Source organism: Mesocricetus auratus, unplaced genomic scaffold, assembly GCF_017639785.1.
Source record: "Mesocricetus auratus isolate SY011 unplaced genomic scaffold, BCM_Maur_2.0 Super-Scaffold_100003, whole genome shotgun sequence".
Classification (NCBI taxonomy): Eukaryota; Metazoa; Chordata; class Mammalia; order Rodentia; family Cricetidae; genus Mesocricetus; species Mesocricetus auratus.
This window is the reverse complement of record NW_024429188.1, coordinates 14,015,479-14,037,756: the sequence shown is the minus strand read 5'-3', so window position 1 is coordinate 14,037,756 and position 22,278 is coordinate 14,015,479. Positions and strand designations below refer to the sequence as shown.

At 41.5% G+C, this 22,278-nt stretch overlaps 1 long non-coding RNA gene across 1 annotated transcript; it reads left to right on the top strand.

The window, feature by feature from the left end:
• The first annotated feature begins 883 nt into the window (after nt 1-883).
• On the top strand, nt 884-21,764 carry LOC106021478. Its single transcript, XR_001196733.3, has 3 exons — nt 884-1,206; nt 16,965-17,089; nt 18,418-21,764. It is a non-coding gene; the product is annotated as an uncharacterized LOC106021478 (long non-coding RNA).
• Nucleotides 21,765-22,278: the final 514 nt, after the last annotated feature.

The following is a 22,278-nucleotide window of genomic DNA, read 5'->3' as shown; positions in this document are numbered from 1 at the left end:
GACTTCATTGTCATCTTCTGGCCTCTGTGGACACTGCATGAACATAGTGCACAAACATACATGCAGGTAAAATGCTCATAAACGTAAAAGTAAATGATAAAACACATTTTTTAAAGTTGTAAAGAAAATTAAATAAGACAGTGTTCCAAGGATCCTTGGTCTTCTTACATGGTGCCTTAGACCCTTGGGGAAGTGCTGCTGATCTGATGGACACAGCAGAGGTTCAGGAATTTCTATGGTACAGTTTCAGGCTTCACATGGCATCACTTCTGCCATCCTCCATTTGAAACTGTCATGCATCCACTTATAATCAAGATTGAGGGTAGAGACACCACCATTGTTTGGAAGCATGTCAAAGAAGTTATAGCTATGCTTTTAAAACATGGTTGTGAGAGGATCTGCCACACAGTACTAGAAGGAAGAAACCTAGGGATAATAGTTATATCTATGTAGACTTTAGAAGAATTAACATTAATGTTTAATTTTATTTTGACTAAACAAACACAATTGCTCTTTCACCTAACGCCATAATCAACAGAATCTCTTTCTGTTTGATGCCTAAGTCCAGTTGCCTAATGTGTAAAGTGAAAGTGTTTTTATTTAATCTGGAATGTCGCCTCCTCTTTCCTATTGATACAATTCAAATTGCTGTTTGAGTCAGAATAGAGAAGCAAATCTTTCCTAAACCAACTCTCATGACTTTGTTTGGAAGTATGTTTGAGGCATTCATATAAAACCACAAAAATGTGTGTGTGTGTGTGTGTGTGTGTGTGTGTGTGTGTGTGTGTGCCTCTCTATTGGCTGCTGAGAAAGGGGGATTGGTAGAGACTGGAATGCAAACACTGGAAAGTCTCCACAGTCAACTCAAAGGTTGGGAAAGAGAAGCAGGCAAAAGCTAAGCTCCTTTGTAGACGGCAGCCTTCCTCAGCAAGCAGGAAGTAGAAGAGTTCACAAGTTCAGTGAAGAGGCCGTCCAGAGCAGGTTCCTCTGGAAACATTATCGCCTTCATCAGGGATGTATTCATCTTAATGAATAGCAGCTGCCTCCTCAGAGCTCTGGGGGAGTTTCTAACCCCAGGGGGAGGCAGAATTCACCACTATGCCCATGGAGAATTCGTGCCTACTCTGTGCTTTTGAACTGAAAGGAAAATGATCCTTTTGTGAGGAGATCTGCCTCCCTCTCTCTTCACACTGATTTATCAGTAAGGTTAGTAACCATTGCTGTTTTGTCAATTGTCCTAAGTAGATGTGATATCTGTCATTAGAGAAGGATGATATTATGGAAAGAAGACAGGGAACTGCAGAGTTAGCATGAAGCCCCAACTAACAGCTGCAACCAACACTATCATAGTCAACTGAAGTCCAAGTTCGAAAGATAACCCAGCAGCAAAGGGTCCTTCTCTTCTCCTTCTAGGGACACAGAACAGCCAGCGGACAACCTCAGTATGTTGAAGATCAGCCTTTTCCTGAGAGACACATTTTACTTACATCTCAAAAGTGGATTTTTAAAAATTATTACATTTGACTTATTTACTGCGGGTATGCTTGTATGTGTGTGTGGTGGGGGTTAGTTCTCTGCTTCCACTCTGTGTACTGAGGATAAGATTTAGGTCATAAGGCCGGTTAGCACCTGCCTTTATTTGCAGAGACACCTCACTGGTTCAAGAGTGGCTGTTTTGAAGAAACTGTCTAATATAGACAGGGAAAATCTGCAAATTCATTAATGGGGGCTCATGAGCTGATAGAAAGCACCCTTTTCTTAGGAGAAGTGCTCTGACCACCGCTACCTGGCTTGATATCTGTATCACATGCTTGCCTTGTTGCTCCAACAAAATATCTGACAAAAGCAATGTAAAGAAGGGGTTATTTTGACTTACAGTGTCAGGGGATACAGTCCATCACGGCAGGGAAGATAGGGCAGGAGCAGATGGCAACTGAGCACATTGTGTCCACAGTCAGGAAGTCAGCAAATGCTGGTCCTCAGCTCCTTCTTCCTTTTTACTCAGTTCAGGACTCCAGGCCTTAGGATGGTGCAGCCCAAAATTAGGGTGGGTCTTCCATTGTTAATTGAACTTGTCTAGATAATCCCTCCCAGATGTGCCCAGCATCTTGTTGCTAAGATGATTCTAAATTCTATCAAATTAATTATCAAGATCACAGTCTCTTCTTACAGTTATTATTTAAATTCTCAAGATTTCAGATATACCCTTTTACTTTCTGACATATGTATTGTTTGGGGAAATGATACGACCTTTAATTCCATAACTCTATCTTTTGTCCTCTAGACATTTTCATGCCCAAGTGATATTCATTCCATTGAATACCACACCTAGACCAAACTCCTTCCCCACGAGCAACACCTACAATCCTATGTCCTCCTCTCTTCTTGTTTTTAATCTGTTCACAGAAAAGGGTCTCAACATTCACCCAGGTGTCTTCCTTAGAAATTTGGCTGTAGGGATGGTGAAATAGTTGGACATAAACACACCTATCTTCAAATCTAATGGCCTGAGTTCAAACCCCAGGCCCCAAATGGTAGAAGGAGTCCCAAGTTGTCCTCTGACTCACACAGATGCACATACACATACACACAAATGAATAAATAGGAGCTTGGAGTGAATGTCACAGAACTTCCTCTTTTCATGGGAATAACCAACAAGATGGCATTATTGCCTGTGTTAGCTCCAGTTTCTCCATGAGCTTCCTTCAGATCCTATCTACTACATGACTGCAGTGACCACCTTTCCAGCAGACCAGTTCCCAAACTGCTGTGACTGAAGTCTATTTCCACATGGCATTGATTTTATGATTTATCATTGAAAGCATATGTTCAAAGAGTCTATCCTAGGACTAGTCAGTTGTCTTATGAGTCAAGTTTTTAGCATTCCAATAAGAAATAGCATAGCAAACTAGAGGCCGTGAAGCCCAAATTCTAGGTTGAACTCCTGCCCTTGAGACTTGCTTTATCTTGGTGCTGGCCCATCATATAAATCTCCCTGTTCCATAGTTTTCTCATCTGGAGAAACAACGAGGACAAAGCTGGTTTTCCTAATATCATAGATGCTTATATTTATTAACTCCATGCTGAGCCAATACTCTAGAGTTACAGTGCCTTGTCCAAGGAGTGTGTGTAATTGGTGAGGCTTCCAGGAACTCAGTGCCTAAAGTCAGAAAACTCTTCCCTATGGGCTGCCTCTATAATATTGCAGTCCATGTGCTAAATCTTATTCAACCTTCATTTCCCAGTAACAGCATAGTTCTCGGCAAATATTAGAGATAAGAACATAAGTATGGAGAATAAAAATATCTAATTAGGGTCAGAAATCAAACAAGATAGAACAAAATATCATAAACTACATGAGCTAAACAAAAAGGACAACTCACACTTCTGAGAGATTGCTTGAGTCCTACTTCAATGCCTCCAAGACCTTTAAATGAATTTTCCAGAACATACTAGATAACACACATTTTTCCCTTAACATCATCATAGCCTTCTTTGATCTGGGTCTTGAAATGAACTTGGTCCCATTATCATAAAACCTTCATTTTCTTCTTTTCACACCCTTACAACTGAAGTTCAATATATGATCTCTTTTTTGGAAACTAGGATACCTATAACATATTTTATCTTTTAGAGTACTAGAGGGAAATTTAAATAAGGACTAGTCAATAAACCAATAGGTGGAGTGATCTGGGGTCCTTTGCTTGTGAGACAGGGTCTCATGTAGCTGCTTTTGAACTCCTTATCCTCTTGCCTTAACCTCCCAAGTCCTAGGATTATAGGTGTCCACAACCAAGTTGGACTGAACAATCTTACTAACAAAATGATTAATATATTAAATGGCTGATTAATATATTAACTGGCTCCTGTTGGCTTGGCACAATGACACAATGTATCAACCTCAGGTATGTTGCAAGAAAATGATTACCTCAAGATTCCTGAAGGGCAGGTAATTTATAATTCATAAGAAAAGTAAGTAATGGCATTCAACATTTTGACAGCTGTGCATATACTGTATGTATACATAGTTTTTTCATAGGCCAAGTTTGAACTGGTAGAAATTTTGGATTATGTAGCAAATCATATTGAATTCTGTTACTAGTTTTGTCTTAAAATGAATGTGCTGCCATAAGCATATTAAAGTACCTGGGATTCAAATTCCCAATAAAAAGGAGAGAGTAAGATTGATGGTTTTGAACTAGAAGCTTGCTATAATAATTCTAGATCAAGAATTGCATTTTATTGTCCTATGTCAGAAAGCTTTAGGTCCCATATAGTATATGAACAGGTATGGTGGTCTTATTTCCATTGACTACTGGTCAGCAGTGAATTTGCCATCCGTAAGCATTTAAAAGAAACCTGAAAACACACCACTGGGCTGGAGATGAGGTTGAGAGGCAGGGTGGAGGCCAAAGCCACAACCTGTTTTCCTGTAAGCCAAGTTGCAAAATTGGCTAATGTTGTTCTTCTAGATTTCTCCTAGTCTTTTAGGCAGGATAAGCTAAGCAGTTAGGTGTGTGTGTGTGTGTGTGTGTGTGTGTGTGTGTGTGTGTGTGTATGTGTGTGTGTGTAGATATGAAGGCTAATTTATTATAGCTACACTTCCTGGTGCAACTGGCACTGGTTGGTACTTCCTGAGTACTTTCAGAGAAAAACAAGGTAGTTTGTGCTGATACCTTCACATGGGGTATTTTACTCAATTTTCACTGCATCCCTTAAAGACACACATGCCCTACTTTGTAAATATGCAAACTAAATTTCAGGGTAATTGAGTCACTTTTCCAAAATGCAAACCAAATTGTAGGAGAAAGAAAGAAAAATAGGCAAAAATAAGGAAGGAAGGGAAGAAGGAAGGAAAAAAGGAAGGGAGGGGAGGGAGGACAGGTTGTGGCTGTGGTTCTTTTTGTAGTTCTTGCCTAGCGTTCACAAGTCTCTGCATTCAATCCATAGCACCATAAAAAAGGGAGGAGGAGAAACTGAGGAAATTCCTCTGCATTGCCAGACTGCAAAACTAGCCCTATCGATAGAGACAAATGTCAGTTTTCATTTATTCATTTCCTATTCCCCTTCACCAAGGTCTGTTGCCTTTCTTTGTGTGTTGTCAGGTATTCGGGGACATCTAGGCTTCTCTCTAGTCCCATGGGCACTCCTTTCTGTTGAGTGGTCACCAGGTTCCAGACTACTTCCTCTGCTTTGTCCTGCAGTAGCTCGTCCTTTCCATTGCACAGGTGATTCAGCCCAAGTGGAAAGCAATGTTAGTCAATGGGTCCTTATCTGGGTTTGAGTGCCTAGAAGGCTCCCTACAGAGTCATTTGTTGTGGCTGCTGTTGCTGTTGTTGTTGTTTTTATAAACCAGATTTCATGTAGCCCATGCTAACTAAAACCCTCTATGAAACTGAGGATGACTTTGTACTTCCGATCCTCCTGTGTCCATCTGGGACTAGAGTTGTGAACCACTGTGGCTGGATTATTTGGTCCTGAGGCTAGGATACAGGGCTTTATGCATGTTAGGGAAGCACTCTGCCAGTGGAACGCCATTCTTAGTCTGTTGAGAGTCTTGCCACGTGGTAATCTTGCTAATGACATTACAAATAGAGTAACGGAGTGAAGTAGAAGAGGAGGCAAAAAAGGGGAAGAGATTCATGCTCTAAGATATCTCAGAGGCAGAAATGTCCGCAGAGGGGTTCAGATGTGTGTGAATGCTCCAGCCACAGTTCCATGGCAATAGCAGAACTGAAATGGAATCACAAAAGAGTTCTATTGATTTAGGGTTCCTATGTGAAACAGTGTCTGTGTATGAAAACTAAGGCAGAGCCTAAGGTAGAAGCAAAGGCACCATTCCACAGAAGATAAGCAATGAATTTAGAGCCACAAAGACCTTCCAAAGCCACTGGCATTATCTGGAAAGGTACAGACCTCTACAGAGGCAATGTGCTTTTGCTTTCAAGGATACAAGTCAGTGGTTGTGACTCTGGGCCTGGATTTTCAACCCTAACTGTTGGCCCTGGTCCCTTCAGAACTGAGAGAAGGTAACTCCTACAGATGGGCTCCCATTCCCATTCCTTGTGCTAAAGCGATGAAAAGAAGCGATGAAAAGAAGCAAGCAAACCACTTTTACCTGCAGTGCTACTGGAGGTATGATTTCTTCCCAGCTGCACGGTTACTGACATAACCTCCCTGCAATGACTGATGAAACAAATAACAGAGACCAAAAGGCTCCTGCATCTCTGGTTTAAAATTGACTTGGTATCTAGGCCCTCCCACCAAAAGTTACCAGACGATACTTAATGTTGAAAGGACTTATCCAAAGCCAGTGGGCAAGTCAGTGGTTTCAACCCACCAATCTGCAACAAGTAACCACACAATCAGCCAGACAGGGGGAATTATGTGGGTCTTCCTCAGTATTTGTACACAGCTCCCTGATAGTTAATGTCACTTGCAAACTCTCAGAGACATTTCTTGGCACCTTAAGAGTCCCACCGCTGGGCTGGGGAAGTAGCTCCAATGTCAGAGTGCTTGCCTAACCTGCACAGAGCCCAGGCATTGCCAGAATCACACAAATCAGACACAGTGGCACACAACTGGGATTCTTGTAACAGGGAGGAGGAGGCAAGAAGACCAGAATTTCAAGATTATCCTCGCCCACAGTTGCTTTAATTTCATCTCAGGGAAAGACTTTAGCAATGTCTGTGCCTTCTCCTAATGATAAACCGAGGCATGATTCTATCACAGTTCACTCTGGGGAGCCATACGTGTATTCGCTTCATTACAGAGCGTGGCTGAGGAGTTACTTATAGGAATGTGAGTGCTCCTTCTCCTAACTGGCTAAACTTGGAAAGCCTTTACCCAATAGGGATGTGTGATTTCCCCCATAGCCACATTGATGGAGCCCCCACCCCAGTCTTCCCTTGCCTATATACTTTAGCCCAGCTGTTCTCAACCTGTAGGTCCAGACCTCCTTGGGGGTCAAATGACCCTTTCCCAGGGCTTGCATGTCAGACATCCTACATAGCAGACATTTACATTATAATTCATAACAGTGTCAACATCACAGTTATGAAGTAGCAATGAAAATAATTGTATGGTTGGGGTCACCACAACGTGAGGAACTATATTAAATGGTCAGTATTAGGAAGGTTGAGAACCACTGCTCTTGCCCCTTCTAGGGAGCAGCTGGATTCTCAAGTAAGGATTTTCTGATCCTATACACCCCTGCCTGAAAGGGCGGTAACCTTCAATAAGCCAAGCTGATATAATCCTTTTGCAAGAAGGCACAGCTGAACTCCCCAAGATGGCACTTGCTTGGCTAAGAGAACAGTCACCCACAGCATCTACAGAGTGAGGTTTTTTTTATCTTACCATATTTATTAAACATACTTAAAATAATTTTAAAATACTTATTTCACATCGCTAACCCATGCCTCAAATACAGTTATCTACTCTATATGTACTCTATTCCATGCCATATTCATTTTATAAGCCCACAGAAACGACATGATTTTTAAATTGTTTTTATTTGTTCTTTGTGTCTTTCATATCATGCATCTCGATCTTCTTCATTTACTCATCCCTTCCAAAGACCCTGTGGATGTGAAAGCAAGAGAACTGGCCCTGCCCCTTGCTCATCACTGCAAGGGGTGAACTGGCCAGGACAAGCTGGAGAACTCACCCAGGTGGTGAAGACAGGAGAGAGCTTGTGGGATGACCAATCCTGCAACCACCCAGGCCCAGAACGAGGGTTATGAATTGGTCCACTCTGACATCCACCCTATCTCTATCTACAGACTAAAGCTGCAGGATCTCCATGACACAGGGCAATAAAAGGATATCCAAGAGGAGTCCTGCTAAGGGCCCAGTGTAGATAGTGTAGCAGAAACCAGAGGCCTAGAACTACACCAATGACACTTTGCAATGAACACTTGCAAGTAAAGGTACATGGATAAAAGGATTTACTGTGTGACTCACTGTGTCACTCTACAGCTTCTATAACGAGATTGATTTTTCCTTTTTTTTTCTCTTCTCCTAAATTTTATTTTATTTTATTTTCTGGAGGAGATTGCAAGGGCAGAGGGCAGAGTAAGACTGAAGTAACCCTGGGATGAGACTCTGCCTCAAAAAGAAAAAAAAGTCCCATGATTAAAGCCTCAGTGTGGGGCAGAAATATCACTCTGGGCTTTCCATCTAAGATTTACCTACTGTAATGTTCTTCCTTACATTCCAGAGACTACTTGAAGCCAAGCCTTCCTAGAATAAGCAGGAGTGTGAAGTCTCACCTTGCAGACAGAACAAGGGAAGGGATGGACATGGGAATATGCCAAAACTAAACGCTTGATGGGCTGGCTGGTGTTGCTTCCAGCTGGATAGCTACCCCAGGCTGTAACTTAATTAATCTTCCTCTGGGGAGTGTATTTGAAATACCAGGCAATAGAACAGTCTGGGAGTTGACATGTTTAATTAAGCTGAGGCTTATTTACCATCATCAGTGGTTCGTCTGCATCCCTGTTCCCTGGGCATGAGCATCCCTAAAGACTGGCCCCAATTCATTTGGATTAGTTTCACTTCGTCAGCTCTAAGATCCACAGCTCAGTGTGGTAGCACACACCTGAAACCCTGGCACTTGAAAGACATTGGCGGGAGGGTTGACAGAGCTCAGGGTCAGGACGCTCCAGCACAGGCATTTCCAGGCCAGGCAGACCTTCGTAGTGAGTACAGAATGAACTCCTGTCTCATGACAAAAGAGAGACTGGGAAGATGCTTTAGTTAATAAAGTGCTTGCTGTATAAGGAAAGGAATCTAATCACCAACATCTAATTAAAAACCAGCAATGGGGAGGCAAAGACAGGACAATTCCTAGGGCTTACTAGGCAACCAGTCTAGTCAAATTGGTGAGCCCCAGGTTCAGAAAGAGACTCACAAAAAATAAGGTGAAGAACAATTGAAGATTGAAATCCACACCATCTACATCTGGTACACACAGGTGAATCACAATAGGAGGCCACATCTTCTCTTTTTATATATTTTTATTTTTAAATTTAAATTCAAATTAGAAACAAGGTTGCTTCACACGTCAATTCCAGGTCCCTCTCCGTTTCCCTCCCCTCCTCCCATTCCCTCCCCCCAACCCCCCCAATATCCCCTCATTTCCCCAGGGAGGGTGAGGCCCTCCATGTGGGTGTCCATAGTCTGTCATTTCATCCAGGGCAGGGCCTAGACCCTCCCCCAAGAGTTCAGTGTGAGAGTGCATCTCACATTGTTGGATGGGAGTCCAAAGTCCATTTGTATACCCGGGATGAATACTGATCTACTACCCAAGGCTCAATGGATTACCTAGGGGAGGCCACATCTTCTAAATCTCCCTTTAGCGTGTCAGCAAACTCCTTCTATAGAAGAAAAAATGTTAAACTTTGTGGAAATTAGAGTCTCTGTTGATACTATTCCACTCTGCCTTCACAGTAAGTCGCCATACACAATATGGAAAAGAATTGGCATGTCTGGTTCAATAAAACTTTAATTATGAATGCTAAATTTGAATTTCTTGTAAGTTTTACTTGTCATATTGCATTCCTTTAGATTTTTTTCCAGCCTTTTAAAATAAAATTTAACTCATGTATCTAAGAAAACAAGCCTGAATCCCAAGTAGGTTTATATGCCAGACTTTCTCATTTGTCATTTTTTAAAAAGGGCCTTACTATTTAGCCCCAGCTAGCCTAGAACTTGCTACGTAGCCCAGATTGGCCTCAAATTTGTGGCAATCTTCTTGTCTCTCTGCCTCTTCCCCTCTTCTAACTTTTCTTCAAATTCTAGTCCTCAAAATGTCCAAAATATCATTAGACATCAGATTCGACACGGCATTCTTTTTATCCCCTCCCCCCACCATAGGTGTGTGACTGGGATTATATAACCTAGGGTGACCTTGAACTCATGACTCTCCTACTTTAGCCACAAGAATGTTGAGTTAATAAGTATATAGCACAGTACACAGTCAGACTTGAATTTCTTAAATATTGAGGAAATGAACCTAGGACTTCTCAAATGCTAAGAAAGTTTTATACTACCTTTCTCCCCCTTTATCTGAATTTTGAGGCATGGCACCCCTAAGTTGCCCAAGCTGGTCTTGAATTTTTTAAACTTCCTGCCTCTACTAAGATTACAGGCCTGTACCTTTAGTCCTGGCTTTGATGTGTTTATATCTCTTGGGGTAGAAGAATTCTCCTGGGGACCCTGGCTAGAAGGTAGAGGGATGCCTTAGTTCCCATTTGTCAGCCCTTAGGTAAAACCAAAGGCTGCTATTTGATTGCTTACATCTTGTAATACAGTCAACATATATACTTGTCTTCTGCCCAGGAAGTTCTGTATGCACAAATTCTCATAGTGCAGGGTTTTCATCAAAGAACTCCTTTCGGTATCTCTGCCATTGTGTGTGTGTGTGTGTGTGTGTGTGTGTGTGTGTGTGTGTGTGTGTGTGTGTGATACATTGACTGTCTTTCTCAATTGCTTTTCCAGCTTGTTTTTGAGACAGGATGTCTCACTGAACCTAAAGCTCACTGCTTCTAACAGACCTGCTTGCCAGTGACCTCCAATGATCATGCCATCTCTGCCTCCCTAATGCTGAGATTACAGATGCACACCACCCCTCTTTCCAACTGTTTACATGGTGATAGGGACCTAACTCAGTTCTTGATGCTTGGGTAGCATGCATTTAGCCAAAGGAGCCATCTCGGCCCTTTCCTTGTATCTTATGCATATTCATCCATGCCTTCACCACCCCCCTTCTTTAGAAGCTGTTTCACCCTGGAGGATTTTTTTCCCTTTTACTTTCATCCACCAGCATGTTTTATGCAAACTGAAAAGCCTTACCCAGATGAAGATTACATGTTAATGGTGGAGAGAAGGATCTGCTTCTGTGCCTGCTTTGCTGTTCATCCTCCCTGCTGACATCTTTTCAACATAACCCTGAACCTACAGAAAAGCTGGCTACATGCAGACACTACTAGCACACCAGATTGGCTGTCATTAAACCCTGACAATAAGAAGTGTTCTAAGGAAATGAAGAAATTGGAATTCTCATCTGTGGTAGTGGGAATCCTTATTTAGTTGTTTTGGAACAGTTATACATGGAATTACCAGATGACTCAGCAATTCCACTCTGAAGTATTTCTTTTCTTTATTTTATGTATATGAGGACTTTGCCTGCATGTATATCTGTGTACCATGTACATGCTTGGTTTCCTCGGAGGCCAGAAGAGGACATCAGATCTCCTGAAAGTGGAATTACAGAGGGTTGTGAGAAGCTGTGTAGGTGCTGGGACTCAAACCCGTGTCCTCTGGAAGAGTAGCTAGAAACCATGTCTTCTAGAAGAGTCACTAGTGCTCTTAATCTCTGAGAATCACTGAGGCATCTTTCCAAACCCTGAAGTGTATCTTGAAGTGAAACAGTAATATTCCCGTGCTGTGTCGAAGGTGTGGGGTTCACAAATTTCTGGAAAGAAGACTCGAGGCACCTTAAGGATGACTTTAGCCTTTCTTGACTGCAGGGTGGCTAGGTCTCCAAGTGCTGAACCACTTTCCTTTGCCTGGGACCTCTTTTACTGTTCTTCAATTAACACCTTAGCAAGTTGATTTCCATGTCCTCAAAACAACCTGAGAAAGTTTCCAAAGGAACAATGCCCCCCAACCAAGTTTTGCACAGGCTTTGTATCCTTGGGAAACTCTCAGGCAAGATTCACATATAGGGCAACAAGAGAAACAAAAGACATCTGCCAAACAAAAGATGGATTAGGGCTAGGTGCTGGCATTCTGGAGCCAGACCAGGTGTAGCCCAGCTGGAATGCTCCCACATTCTCACATAGAAACATGTATACAAATATTAACAGCAGCACAACTAATAACAGCCAAAAAGCAGAGTTCAAATGTCCGTCAGCTGATAAAATGTACTGTATCCATAACATATCATTAAGACATAAAAGAGAATGGAATAGTAATACATGCTTCTACAAGAATAAACCTTGAAGACATCCTGCTAAGAGAGAGAAGACACAAAAGACCATGAATGACATGATTCGCTTTATATAAAATGCTCAGTAGAGGTCCATCTATAGAGATTGGAAGTGAATTAATGTTAAACTAAGACTAGGATAGGGTGAGGAGTGAGAAGAAAACAGGGGATGACTATTAATAAACACCGGATATCTTGTAAGGTTGGTGAATGTTCTAAGATTGTGATAATGCTTCTGAAAAAATTGTAATATACACTTTAAATGGTGGATTGTATGGAATGTGGAAAATTATTTTTTTAAAGGGTTATGCTTACATTACAGTAAATTGACCATGAAAGAAAAGGTTATCATTATTTGTGTCTCCACTATCTCATTGTTACTTAATTCCCAGCAAGAAAGAAAAAAACATGCAAAGTCAAAGCTAAAGGCAAAGCAGACCTCTTAAAAGGCTTAGTTTCCACAAATTGCTTTACATCCTTTCATTCAGGGTTCTTCTGCTACATGAAGGCCACCCAAGGCAGTGTAAAGTCCCTAAGAATCGCATTTTTTTATTTGTTGTTTGAGCCCATTGTTACTGACTTCATTCCATCTTGATTTTAGGTCAGAGAGTTCAAACCTATTCTTGCTCCTCAAGGTTAAATAACAGGATGTTTGACCTAAGATGTAGCTACTGGATGTGTTGACCATCAGGACCCAATAACAGGATGTTTGACTTAGGGTGTGGTTACCAGATGTTTTGGATATTGGGGAGGTAATTATGTTTGTTTGTTCCTTGTATCATGGTAAAGAAGTATTTTGCCCTTCCATTTTGCTTAGGGTATGTAAGGTCTATGAGTAATGGGCTTGGGGTGTCTTCGATATTCAATGAGTGCCCTCCCTACTCTTTCTTCTCTTGCCTCTTTTTTTTTCTCAATCCTCACTCCCCCTTTCAGGCACATTCGAACTCATTAGATGGACTTGAAAATTTGTGTTCCAAGGTGGCATTTCACCATCAATCATTACCAGTTTTATGCCATGCTAGGAGATGAAACTTAGAGCTTTCTGTATGCTAAGCAAGTACTCTAACAACTTAGCTACATCCTGGGCCCCAAGGGTACATGAGTTTAGTTGGGAAAAATATCATACACTTCCTTGGAAAGTCTTTTCACTGTGTCTCCTCTCAGGACTCAAGGCATGTTCCCAGTAGTCAAAGCAGAGACTTATAACTGGTGAAAGTGCTGAAAATAAGTGATTGATGAGGGCTCAGCCCTAAATAGAACATCTGTATCAACCACCACCCCAGGGTTCAAGGAACATCACAGAAGATGGGAAAGAACGAACAAAAGAGCCAGAAGATGGGGAGGAGTGCTGTGAAACACTGTTTTCTGGCCATGACATGCCCTTGTACTCATAAACTCACTGCATCTACGATTACCCTCACAAAACCAAGCCAACAAGATCAGACAACATTCTGATAAACAACACTAATTGGATTCAGTGGGTTACAAGAAAAAAATGAACAAAAGGAAAGAACAAGAAGTGGAAGGGAAATATGCCGGGGATGCTTAGATGGGTATGACCAAGATTCATTGTTTTCTTGTACAATATTTTCAAAGAATAAATGGAAGATAAAAAACAAGTAAGTAACTAGAAATAAAACAAAGATGGTCTCTCTCCAAAGATTCAAGAATTAGTATTCAAGCTCTTTGCATTGACTTTGGCATAGATACTTCATTTTTCTCTCCTAATTTAACAAAACTCATTAGGTTTCATAGCTGTCATTTGTTGTCTTACAGTTCTGAATGCCCAAACAACCTGGGGATGTATCTTAGTGGTATAGCACTTGCCTGGCATGTTGTGACTCTGATTTCTATCTTTAAAACTACCAAAAATTGGAGTTGTATTGCACTGAGCTAAAACCCAGCATCTTCGGGGTTGTTTGCCTTTGGAGGCTCTAGGGAAGAATCCATCCTCTGGGCTTGGTGTACTTGCTTCTCTTTTCAAAGCCTAACATTTTTCAACTTCTAGTTCCTTCTTATGAAGGGTTACATTGGGTTCAGAAAAGAATTGCGAGGTAGTGCCCCTGTTTTAAGTTCTTTAATTTTCTGCAAAGATTTTCTTCTATAAAGTAACATTATATTAGGAGACTATTATTCTGCCATACATATGTGACAAAGAGAACTTTTTGATTTGTGAACATGATCATTATGGTTTCCTTTAAGTACCTCTGAGCATGGTTAGAAAAACCATCCACTTTCTTTCAAACCCTGACAGCCTGAACTTACGTATTGCTGTACCCATTGTGCAGACAATAACACTGAAGTTCTGGAAGGCATAATGACTTGGCATGAGTCCATAGCTGTTAGTCCATCCCTCTCCTTTTGCCAAGTACATGGTTTTATTTTTTGTTTGGTGCTCGATTCTTACTGCTTTTGTTGTTGAAACAGGGTCTCAGTTTACTGAAGCTGGCTTCAGTCTTGCAATGTTGTTGGGATAACTTTAACTCCTGATTCTTTTGTCTCCATCTCCTAACTGCTGGAATTACATGTGTGTATCATCAACCTGGCAAATTTGGTGCTTTTAAACACTACCAGGAAATCCTATTTGTCCTCCCATGGTCACTATGCCAACTCCTGTCTGAGACTGTTACTACTAACCTCCCCTTTGTACCTTTCCCTGTGCAACCTTATGATGAAGCTCTGTGACAGCCTGTGAGACCTGTTACTCACACAATATCCAACTAGAACTCAGATGGGCAAGATGCCCATCTGTCTGCTTTAGTAGGAAGTGGAGACAGTCACTTGACATTTGTGCTGTGCTCACTGTGTATTAGGTATGGTACCAGACTATAGTTACCTGTGCAAAGTGCTTGAGGAGGCCAGATGTTGATTTAGATACCTTCCTTCCTCTATTTTTTGTCATGTTATTTTTAATGTTTATTTATTTGTGTGTGTGTGTGTGTGGTGTTGGGGTGGTGAATGTGCCATGGCATGTATGTAGAGGTCAGAAGACAATTTTAGGAAGTTGGTTGTCTCCTCCAACAATTTGGATTCTAGGTATTGAGCTCAGGTCACCAGGCTTGTGGCAGGAATGTTTACCCGTCTTACTGACCCTCACCATCTTATTTTTTGAGATATGGTCTCTCACTGAACCTGTAGTTCTGATTGGCTTGTAAGTAAACCTTTGGGTTCCACCTATCTTTGACCCCTACAGTCATGTGGTTATAAATATCTGCCACCACATTTTGCCTTTTTTTTTATCCAAGGTGCTAAGTAGCTTCGAACTCAAGTCCTCATGTTTGCATTTTCCTCATGGATCCACCTCCCCAGACCCTTATTTTATTTATGAGAGTCTCATGTAACCCAGGCTGCTCTAGATTTCACTATGTAGTCAAGGCTGACATTGCGTCCTTGATCCTCCTGCCTTCGTCACTCAAGGGCTGAGATGACAAGTGTATATCACACACCTTGCTCAGCTTTTTTTGTTTGCTTGTATTTGTTTTTTGAGGCAGGTTTTCTTTGTGTAGTTTTTGAGTCTATCCTGGAACTCACTCTGTAGACCAGGCTGGCCCCGAACTCACAGAGATCTGATGGGGAATGTTCGTCTGTGTATATGTTTGTCTTATTGGTGGATGAATAAAACACTGATTATCCAGGCAGAATGATAGGTAGGACTAAGAGACAAGGAGGATTCTGGGAAGTGTAGGCAGAGAGGAGTCGTCATATGATCCCAGGAAGTGACATAGCTGGGCAGAAACTACCACTAGCTAACAATAGAAGCCTGAAAGTATGTACAGACAGGCAGGAAGTGAGGTAGCCTGGCAGTAACAGTATATAAGCAGGGACAAACAGGAAATCTTTCTCTTCTCTACCAAGTTGTAGCAGGCAAAGGAGTTGCAGGTCCGGTAAGCCAAGACCACATGGAAATACTTAGATTAGTAGATATGAGGTAAGAATAAGAAGCCTAATTCACCGGCCAACAGATTTATACTAATATAGCCTCCGTGTGTTTCTTTGGGACAGAGAAGGGAGGCAGCACCAGCCAGGCCAGAAAGCTCACATTACAGATATCCACCTGTCTCTGCCTCCTGAATTCAGGGATTAAAGGTGTGTGCCACCACTGCCCGGATCACTGCTTTTATCTTAAACAATTCTGTATATAACTGATGTCCCAACCATAACAGATTTCCAATTTTACCACCATGGTTTGTACTGTACTTTACCCTTAAAAAGTTCCCCATGATTCTAATTTCAAGTGTATTTAGAATGTATAAGAATGTGAAGTACAGATATTAAAGATTTAGTTTGTGGCCTTTCCCAAACCAAGAATCTTGTATTCTTTTTTTAAATCTGGTTCATTAATTGTATGTAGATGTAAACAAAAGTATTTCCTGGCTTTCATGTGATAAATTGAGTCATACAATGGTTGTTTGATTCAGAAAGAAAGAAGAAAAGATAATCTAGGAGATATGAGTTTAAGGCACCCACTACTAGAATCTGTAAGCCAGACTCACATTAGCTAAAACACAAAAGAGTCACTTACTCCATGACTAAGAAAGGCCTGCCTAGTTTATTTGGATTAGGCCTAGAAATTTTCATGTTTATGTCAGAAAAAAACCTCAAATCATTATGATCCTGAAAATGGCCACATAAGGTTGTTGGGTCAAGAGACTATTGTCTTAAAAGGAAGAGACTTGAATATATGTCTATATTAAGCATGCAAAAAGCAGAGATAATTAAAAATAAGGAAGAACGCTGGGAGTGTGGATCAGTTGGTAGAGCACTAAGCCTGAGCATGCAAGGAACCCAGTAATCAATGATCCTTTGGTTCAAGTTCCTGCTTGCATTCCTGCCCTAGCTTCCCTCAATGATGAACTGTGACCTGAAAGTGTAAGTAAAATAAACCATTTCATCCCCCAAGTTGCTTTTAGTCAAGATATTTGTCACAGTGGAAGACTGACACTAGAACACTGTTATGTTTCTGCCATAGGGCTTTCACAAAAAAACCATCATTACAATGGAGAAAGATGTCAACTAACAGGAAAGTAATTCCAGCACTCAGAAGGCAGAAGGAAGAGGATCTCTCCAGGAATTCCAGGGCAGCCTGGTTACATAGTGAGTCCGGGACTGCATAGTGAGACCTTTCTCTGGGAAACATTGAAAGAAAAATTGGTCATGTTAGTACATGCCAGTAATCACAACACTTAAAAGGTGGAGGCAAGAAGACCAGTTGTTCTAGGTTATCCTTGGTCGCATAGCAAGTTTGAAGCCAGTTTCAGACACATGAGACCTTGTCTCAATAAACCAGAGAATACACACACACACACACACACACACACACACACACACACACGCACGCACACACACACGCACGCACGCACGCACACACACACGCAGTAGAGACAGAAGCCAAAATTATGAATTCTAATGTTTACATATAGAGAGGGGTGGCAGAAGGAGAGCAAAATATGGGAGTGGAGTGATATGCTGAATGTATAATATATATTTGTATAAATGGCTGAAATGGCTATGATATATATACTTAGCAAATTAATTTCATGTGCAAAAATATTACCTAAATGACTATATACTTGAAATGAGTGAATTTCCTAGTATGTGAATAACATCTCAATACATCTATTTTTTCTAACCATGACTTGTAAACTTTAAGTGGATGCCATTTATCAGACACAAATTAGGCTTCAATAAAGCCAAATTACAAAAAGACACATAAGGGTGAGTCCTGTGCTCCAGTAGCTCTGAGGAGGAATTCATCTTCCACCAAGAAGGAAGAGTACAGGCCCCAGATGGTCACTATTTTAACAGCTAACAAGGAACTGTGCAGAGAGAAGAGAGTGGTGAGCCACGCTTGATCCCCATGCTTCCTCCCTCCCTCCCAGCATCACTGGCACAGCCAGGCATACATTCACCCACACGCCCATAAACTCAGCTCAAGGGTAAATATTAGAGACTCCTTCTGCCACATCTTAATGCAGCATGTGTGCACACTGGACAGAATATTTACCAGGACCAACTTTCCCCTTCTACAGCTAAACTCAGCCAGCCTTTAGCCTATTGGTATTCCTGTCACACAGAAGCCTGATTGCCTTGGCAGACAACTGGCTGAATGTGTTTTCTTTGATTTCTTCCCTTTAATCATGGGTAGCTGCAGAAACAATGGGAAGGTAGGAATAAAGGTTGAGTCAGAAGGCGGGGGCTGGGAGGCTGGCTTGAAAGATAGAGATCTGTAAGTACCTCCATGGTTATCAGTTCCTTATTTAACAACTTACCAGAGGCTATCAGACAATATTTTGCAACAACAAGATAGAACCATAGCAACCAGACTACAAAGAGAAGCCCAGGCTTCTGGAAAGGGCTTGGAGTCTCTCAAGAGATGTTAGCGCTTTCAGCTTCTAATTCTTTGTGTTTTTGTTTCCTTTCAGTAGCCACTGGAGATGCACCACGCAAAATGATGATCTGCTGCAGAAAAAGCAAAAGCAAAAAACAAAACAGAAACCAATGGGCTTGAGACTGGAATCCTTTAGTTGATAGAAATTTTAAATAGAAATCTTCTGATTTTCCACTCACATTTTCTTGGGCTGGTGATACAGCTCAATGAGTATGGACCCACCGTGAAGAAGCATTGGGTTCTAATCCAAGCACTGCATAAACAGGGTATAGCATTGCTTGCCAGTAATTCCAGGACTCAGGAGATAGAGGCAGGAAGATCAGAAATTTAGGGTCAGCTTCCACAACACGACAAGTTTGAGGCTACTTTGTGCTACAGGAGACCCTGTCTCGAAACAAACAAAAACTGAAACAAAGCACAAAACAAACAAAATCTTTCTTTTTGTTTGGTTTTTGGCTGTCCTGGAACTAGCTCTTGTAGACCAGGCTGGTCTCAAACTCACAGAGATCCACCTGCCTCTACCTCCTGAATGCTGGGACTAAAGGTATACGCCATCAACACCCGACCAAAACAAAATCTTACCTAAGAATATATTTATGTAGTTATTGTGTTAGAGCTGATTTTTTATGTTAACAATAATCTTTACATCCTTCTGCAAAAAAACACTTAGCTGTTCCCACAGCTTCAGCTAAGCCTGGTCCCCTCCTGTCAACAAGGCCTCCTCTACTACCTGCCTACTCACCTGTTTGCTTGGGCCTGGACCCACCATCTCCTGATCTTAGACCCTGGTGCAGCCTTTGCAAAAGAAGGAAGTTGTTACTAACTAGTGGAGCCAAAACTCTTTCCCTAACTATTTAAAGGAAAGTATTTTGTTCAAGCTCTCTTGAGGTTACATGGTGAGCTTCAGATTAGCCTGAACACAGGGGGAGACCCTGCCTCAAACATCAGCACCAAGAACAAAGTGAATGGCCCTCCAGAAGAATTGAAAGCAGTGCCTGTACTAGAATGCTCACAGTAGCAGTGTGCAGAATAGCCAAATGAAGGAAACCTAAATGTCCATCCCTGCAGCAGTGCATAAACAAAACATGGCCTTTTGTTTGGTCATAAAAAGCAATGCAACACCAATAAATATTTGAGGTGATGCTCTTATTTGATCATTACACATCATACATGTGTACCAGGATATCACACTGTATCTCAAACATATATACAATTATCATGTGTCAAATTAAAAACAAATTAAAGTACCTTGGAGAGAGATAATTCATTTGGAAAAGTGCTTGCTTTGCAAGCATGATGACCTGATTCAATCTCCAGAATCTATATTAAATAATAATAATAATAATAATAATAAAATAATAACAATAAGTATGTTCAGTGGCACATACTTGTCCAATGCTGGGGAAGTGGAGACAGATGGCTCCCTGGGGCTCACTTGTCAGTCAGACTAGTCTACTTGGTAAGTTCTAGGTCAGTGAGATACTGTCTCATTTTACAAAAAGGTGCATGGCACCTAAGGAACTATGCTTGAGGTTGTCCTTTGCCTTCCACATACATGGTGACACACATCTGTAACCTCAGCACTTGGGAGGTAGAGGTAGAAAGATCAAGAATTTAAGGTCATTCATGGCTTTATAGCAAGAATGAGATAGGGGCGAGGAGAAGGAAAAGAGAAAAGAGGAATGGGAACAAAGACAGCATTAGGATTAGGAGTGATAAGTAAAGGCAGTTGAAAAGTTATTTTCCCCTAAACCTCCAGCCTGATAGGGGACAATTTTTTTTTTTCGAGACAGGGTTTCTGTGTATTGTTTTGGAGGCTGTCCTGGAACTAGCTCTGTAGACCAGGCTGGCCTCGAACTCACAGAGATCCGCCTGCCTTTGCCTCCCGAGTGCTGGGATTAAAGGAATGTACTACCAACGCCTGGCTTAGAGGACAAGTATTGACAGCATGACTTGTTGCAGAAGTCACCCCTTGATCCACTCTGAATCTCAAGGAAAAGTTAACATGGTAGGTAAGGTGGAATTTGGTTGGGAACTTAAAGGCACACAATAAACAATATCATAACTATTTACAGGCAGTTAGAAATAGCTTAGGTGTGGAGGCTTCCCACAAGGCAAGATGAAATACTATCAGGAGTCAGGAGTTTTGACCCCTGGTTGAATGAGTGAATGACCATAAACTTGGGCATGCCATGTAACTTTCTGGGTCTTGATTTTCTCATCTAAGTACATCCCAGAGGAATAGGGCATCCCAAATGTTTTGTGGAACATTTAAAAGGTAATGATTGATTCCCTTGGGGTAAAAAGAAGATAACTTTGAGATGAGCCCCATGTTTCTCAGACTACCATCCCTTGAGACTTGTTACTACTCCGATGACTGGTTCCTAGTCCTAGAGTTTCTGATCCAGGCTCTTCTTGATGCTCAACTTGACTACATCGAAAATTCACTAAAACCCAAGCAGGTGAGCACAGCTGTGAAATTTTTTCCTGACTTAAATAATTAGAAATGTGATGACTCACTTCTAATCTGGATCTTTGAGGTGGGACAATAAACCCTGAATACACATCTTTTAAATTTTTATTTATTCTTTTTATTTTTATTTGAGGGAGAAAGACCCACCTTTAATCTGTACCATGCCTTCTGCTGGCAGCTTATGTAAAGGACATGGAAAAAGGAAGCTCACTCTCTTTGTCAGCTTGTTCTCATTTTCACTGGCAAGTTCATTCCTCACTGGTATTAGCGCCTATGTCTTCAAGTTCCAGATTATACTGATGACCAGCTGAGACATCCAGTCTCGTGGACTGAACAGCGACTGGATTCTCAAATTTTCCATTAGTAGACACCACTTTGTTCCACTAGCTGGACCATAGTCTGTAAGCCATTCAAATACTGCCCCGCCCCGTGTGTGTGTGTGTGTGTGTGTGTGTGTGTGTGTGTGTGTGTGTGTGTATGTATTCATATTCATTCTAACAATTCTGTTCCTCTAGAGAAATTGACTAATACATATAAGACAAGATGCAAGAATGAAATGCAGTTTAAAGAAGATGTGAGTTGCAAGAGTCAGGGTTTCTGGTCCCTAGTTGAATTACTATATGACTATGAACTTGGTCATGCCTCGTAACTGTCTGGATCTTGGCTTTCTTGTCTAAGTACATCCCAGAAGAATACAACATCCCAAATGTCCATGAACATTTAAAGCCTGGCAATTGATTCCCTTAGGGCAAAAAGAAGGAAAATTGGAGAGGAGACTAGTGTTTCTCAGACTGCCATCCCTTGAGACCTGTTACCAAACCCTTCTGTTTAACTGTAACTCCTTTGACACTTGTGGACCAGGGACTACCCTTTCAACTAGCTGTAATAAAGATCACAACCAAAAGCAAGTCAGAGAGGAAATGGCTCATTTGGCTTATACTTTTACATCATAGTACATCATCAAGGTTAAGTCGGGGCAGAAGGCCAAGGCAGGAATGTGGAGATAGGAATGTAAGCAGGGGCTATGGAGGAGTGCTGCTCACTGGTCTGTTCCCCATGATTTGCTCAGCCTGCTTGCTTTCTCATAGCACCCAGAACCACCTGCTCCAGGGTGGCACTTCCGACAGTGAGCTGAGGGCTGGGCCCTCCCACATCAGTCATTACTCAAAAAATTATCCCACAGTCTTGTCTACCTACTGACAAATCTGATGGAGGCATTTTCTCAATTCAAGTTCCTTCTTCCCAAATGGCTCTAGGTTGTATAATGTGGACCAAAAGCTAACAAATGCAGGGAAGGGACTGTGCCCTCAAGGTGAATGAGATTTGGAAGTGAGGAGAGGAGGACAGTAGAATAAACAAACAGGAAGCAGTTGTGACATAAATCAACAGACCTTGATGACCATTATGGGAACAATGATGCAG